Below are 6,159 nucleotides of genomic sequence, written 5' to 3' on the forward strand. Positions count from 1 at the left end.
ATGTATACATGTAAATATTAAGAAGGGTTGTAGTCTCTGAATATAACCTGACCCATATTCACTGGCCATGTTATGTAAATATTTCGTTTTTTTTTTTTTCCCCAAGTACCATGTCTACAAAAAAATGAAGGTGTTTCAGAGCAGGTAAAGTTAGTTAGTTAAATAATATTGTTAATTTTTGAAACCGCCAATCAATCCGTTTTTAATGTGCACTTAAGCAATAGGGATTTTGGGGTAAAATTGTGTCCCTGGTTAATTCATTTGTCACTGAGGCGATAGAAGCGGGGATACTAAGCTCACTCAAAGTACAGATAGAACAATGAGAGAATTGCTGAACCAATGGTTGCTATAGATTACGCCTGGTACACATTGGCAGTTTTTTTTTTTTTTTTCATTCAACCCAGCTGGCTGAATGGGGGAAAAAAATAAAAATTAATGAGCCTGGGAGGAGCTGCAGTCATGCCCTTTCGACAGAACCTGGACACACAGGCCGAATCCAAATGTCTGATATTCAAGACGTGTGTATTGGGCTTTACTGTACTTAAAGCAGGACCTAAACCCATCGACAGTTTCAAAAAACGGCTACTGCCGGGAATGCAACTGTCACATTGTGCTCTCACCAAAACTGTCAAACCATCCAATGGCAGGCTTGGGTTTACATCCACTTTAAGCTCCTTTGCCGAGTATTTCCATATAAATACACTGTTGTCACTTTACCTAGAACTACACTTTTTGCCATGAGTTGTGGATTTGTACTTGTCCCTATAGGCCCCCAAAAATGCCAACTTGATGGGTTACCATTCCTGAAACTCAATCCAAGTTCAAGCAGCATGGCCTGCAGTCTCCGGCCTCCCTGTTTTATAGCTGCTTCTGGCCACCACCAATGGTTGGTGTTGATACTTTTGGTTGATTCTGGTGGCTGGGAATGCCTAGCTCGCCGCTAATCTGGATGTAAGAATGGGGCCAGGAGGTTCCAAGCCACATAGCTGCTGGTAAATGGACTTCTTGGGGGGGAAAAGTTTGCAGGTGCTGGATGGCCAAGAACCATCCCATTATGAAGGAAGTGCAGCTAAACTGTAGGAGCTTACTCAATAAAGCTGCTTCACACCTATGCACTTTTAGTGCTTTTTGCATTTTGGAAAATGTGCACTACAGTCCATGTAACATGGTTTGCTATGGAAAATGTTCTGTAGAGCAAATCCGCAAAAAGCCCAAAAAATGCTTAAGTGTGAATCCAGCCAAATGCCGCGTACACACGATCGGAAGTTCCGTCAACAAAACCGTGGATTTTTGTCAGACAGAATTTTGGCTCAAACTCGTGTTGCATACAAACGGTCACACACATCTTGTCAGAAATTCCGAGCGTCAAGAACGCGGTGACGTACAACAGCACGACGAGCCGAGAAAAATGAAGTTCAACGATTCCGAGAATTTGTCGAATTGATTCCAAGCATGCGTAGGATTTTTGTGCGTCGGAATTGCATACAGAACTTTTGTTGTCGGAAAATTCGAGAACCAGCTCTCAATTTTTTATTTTTTCCCCCGTAAATTCCAACAGCAAATGTCCGATGGAGCCTTCACACGGTAGGAATTTCCGACCAAAAGCTCACATCGAACATTTGTTGTCGGAATTTCCGATTGTGTGTACGCGGCATAAGGCAGCAAAGAGAGCAGTTTAAAGGGGTGGTTCCCCCTTAAAACAAATTTCTAACAATACATTTGGAAGACTGATTACACTGCGGGTAGGCTGGCTTTTTTTTTTTCGTACATACCTCGATATCGTCGTTTCATCCCTCGACTTCCGGGTATGAGTCTTGTGGCGGTGGGCGTTCCTAGTTGATTGACGTTCCTCCGACCGACGCATACTTGACGTCACGACCTTCCGAAAGAAGCCGAACGTTGCTGCGCAGGCGCCGTATAGAGCCGACTCTACGGCGCCTGCGCAATGACGTTCGGCTTCTGTCGGAAAGTCGTGACGCGCAGTATGCGCCGGTCGGAGGAACATCAATCAACTAGGTCCAGCAAGACTCATACCCAGGAGCCGAGGGATGAAACGGCGATATGCGATATGATCGAGGTATGCACGAAAAAAAAAAATGCCAGCCTACCCGCAGTGTAAGCAGTCTCCCGAATGTATTGTTAGAAATTTGTTTTAGGGGGAACCTCCACTTTAATAAAAAGTAGAAGTTGGCTTATTGCTCTTTGCCTCACCTTATTGAATGCCCTTGCTTGAGTAACCGGCGAATGATAGCAATTTCCGATCCTTCTCTGTTTTTGCTTCAGAATTTGTAGATTTGCATAGAGTTTGGTGTTCTCTATGCAGTAATAATGTCTTGTCCACGGAGGAGTCACAAGGATGAGTGATGAGTACCTGGCCTCATCCCATCTGATTTCTTTCTAGTGAGGAAAGGAGTTCCTTCATTGGTTGTTGTAATGTGAAATAGAATGTTAGAGCTACTGATCTTGGAGTACAGTTAGGCCACTTATTAAAAATTATTCCTTATGGAGTTCGGGATATAGATCCTTCGCTAGGTGTAAATGACACCTATTTGCCTTCCAACATGTGTGATTTTTTTTTTTTTTTTTTTTTTCACTTTTCCAAATAATTTTTATGCTCATGTATATAGTGTAACTATCGTAACTTGGGGGAAATCTTATTGGCTTGTAAGGGGCTCATGTTCAGTGATACAATATCGTTAACCCTCATTTATTTGTTAATTATAAGTTGCTTTTGGACATGCTGATATATATATAAAAAAATAAAAAAAAGGCAAAAAAAAAAGAGGGAAATTAATCTGCAGGGATATTTATGGGTCTTTGTAAAAAAGGGCTTTCTGTGCACAGGTTTGAATTTATACTGAGCTTCATTCACTGCAAGGTGAACAGTTTGTAGCAGGTGCTGCTCATAGGGTTCAATGGAAGACTGTTCGATTTTTTTATTTTTTTTTCCACATTGCTTTGAGTGAGGCGCTTGTTGTGAATTTTATGATCCTATAAAAGATGGTTGCATCATAATTGCATGCATATGCATACCCAAATGCATTTATAGTAAAACCCAGATATTCCACCCCACACAATCAAGGGACGCTTTCCCCTTTTTTGGGCCGAGCTCTGCTTTAATATAGTTTTGGCCATAGACTGGTCAAATTTCTTACCTTGGGCTGAATAGAGAAAAATCTATTGTTTTCCCCATCCACGCCAGGAGGAATCTCCGCTGCCAGCTATTGTATAAAGCAGGGATCCTCAAACTACGGCCCTCCAGCTGTTGTAGAACTACACCTCCCATGAGGCATTGTAACACACTGACATTCACAGACATGACTAGGCATGATGGGAATTGTAGTTCCTGAACAACTGGAGGGCCATAGTTTGAAGACCCCTGGTATAAAGCAAGCCACAGCTGCCTGAATACGGTGGCCATTGCCAAACGGTGACTGCATCTAATAGTCACTGGCAGGGCTGTGGAGTCGGTAGATACATGTTTCGACAATCTAAACCTAGTAGGAGTCGGAGTCGGTGCATTGTTTGCTGACTCCGACTCCAGTTACCCAAAATTTCCTCCGACTCCACAGCCCTGGTCACTGGTCAGCTGATAATTTTCCACCCAGGTCATCCGATTTTTAGAAGTTTTGTTGAGCTGAATGGTGCCTGCTGGTCCCTTTTTTATACTGGGGATAGCAAGTCTGGACCTCTGCTGGGTAAGCAAAAATTCTAGTTTTATTTATGCCAGATGCCGCTCACAAATGTGATCCTCCAACGCTGAGTATTGGTTTTGACAAAGTGAAGGAACATGCTCCTCACTCTCCTGCTTTCTACTTCTCCATTCAGAAAATGTCTTGTTTTCGGTTTACCGTAAACAAGGTATTTTGCGAATGGACAAAGAAAGAGGAGGGGTGTAGGACCTCCCTTTGTCCATTCACAGAAAGCCCTGTATTATGAGAACAAGAACATACTAGACATTTTATGAATGAACGAAGGGGGGGGGGGGGGCTGTTGGAGAGTGAGACTGGTTCCTTCACTATACTATTGCCCTGGAGTTCTCCTAGCCAGTGCTAGAGGATCACAGCTGTCCATTGTATCCAGCGCATATATAAGATTAGCATTATAACATCAGGGGACATTAGAGGTAACTTATTTGGACCAAGTTAAGAATCGTATATGTGTGTGTGTGTGATCTATCTAATATATATAGATATAGATATAGATTATATATATATATATATATATATATATATATATATAATCTATATCTCTATATATATATATATATCTCTATATATATCTCTATATATATATATATATATATATATATATATATATATATATATATATATATATAAAATCTATATATATATATATATATATATATATATATATATATATATATATATATATATATATATATATATATATATATATATATATATATATATATATATATAATCTATATCTATCAATTTTTTTTTTTTTTTTTTACCTGGAGTATCACTTAGAACTAGGCCTGCTACACACCCCAACCCTATGAGCAGCATCAGCCGCCATTCTTTCATCCTGCAGCAATCGGGTCAAATGAGGTGCAGAGAAGGCACCAGAACACGTGGACCCGACATGTTGCAGCATTTGCTCCCAGCACGGGGGGGAAAGCATTTGCTTTTTTCTGTGTTCTGAACAGATTGCAAATACACTTATCATATTTAAAGAATTGTGTTTGGCCGTTTCTTGTGAAATGCTTATGCAAGGAAGCTGAAACCGTTCCTTTACCAATAACTGCCAGTGCCATTATTTCTTTTTTTTTTATTATTACTTTTTATTTTGATTGAAATAAGTGCTTACATATTACAAGTATTATATTGCCATCCTTTAGTGATATTAAGAAAAAAACATTTGTGATTGCCAAGTTGTTGTATCTACTATTTATTTTAAAATGTAACAAATACTTTTCTGATCAATGTGAAGCAATTTGTTTAAGAATTAAAAAAGAATCCTACACTTTTTTTTTATTTTTGGTTAGTCAGAAAAGTGTATAGCATTGTATAGATAAAAACTGCCAGTAGATAGAACCAATGGTTTGACCCCATCACTGCCCCACCACCCCCCCCCCCTTTTTTTTTTTTTCCTCCTTTAAGTTAAGTTTTTGTTGCCCTTTACATAGTTTACAGATGTTTAGTTTTTGTATGCTAACCTCTGTTAATGGAAATGTTTATAAAGTTTATTTTTACCAAAGATATGCAATTCATTCTGATAAAAGTATTGCAAAATAAACTTTTGTTTTATAACATAAAGCTCGAGTTGTGAATTTAATTTAAAGTGATGCTAAAGCTTTGTTTAAAAAATACTTGCCTCCACTGCGCAGTTCGTTTTGCACAGAGTGGCCCAGATCTACCTGTTCTGGGGTTCCTCGGCGGCTCCCCCTGCATTGGATAACCCCCCCCCCCCCCCCCCCAGAAGAAGCTCTCTCCCAAGGTATTGCCTTGCGGGAGCGCTCCCGAGTCATTCATTTAACGTCCATAGTAGCCGAGTGTATGACTCAACCCCGCCCCCCACGTCATTGGATTTGATAGCAGCGCAGCCATCGGCTCCCACTGCTGTCAATCAATCTATCCAATCAAAGCCGGGACTCCACGGAGAGAAGGATGGCGGGGACACGCCGAGGAGATGAAGGGGCTCAGGTAAGTAAAACGGGGGGCCGGTGATTGCCAGGTGATTTTTCACCTTAATGCATAGGATGCATTAAGGTGAAAAAACACGACCCCTTTAAATATACGTAAACGCAGTTGTATTTATCAACACCACATCCCAAATTAATATAGCAAAAACATTTAAAAAAACAGGATTTTAAAGGTGTTATTTAATTAATATTTCTATTCTTAAAATGTGTCTCAATTACAAATCCATTAGGAGTTTGTGGGGTTTCCGTCCTCTAAAAGTATGAAGACTTGGTAATTCATATTCATTATAGCTGCCCCGAGATAGGAGGTGTAACGGTCACCATCGTTTACGATACTCCCATTCCATCGTCCACGTCAGCTTATCCGACAGTCCGACAATCCAGCAGACACGATCCATCCCATTTCCCAGAATAACCGAGACGCGAGCTCTAGCTCTGGTTTCAAAATGTGTGAATGCTTTTAATGGTATCTTGGCTTTCTTATATACAGT

This window comes from Rana temporaria, chromosome 4, assembly GCF_905171775.1.
Source record: "Rana temporaria chromosome 4, aRanTem1.1, whole genome shotgun sequence".
NCBI lineage: Eukaryota > Metazoa > Chordata > Amphibia > Anura > Ranidae > Rana > Rana temporaria.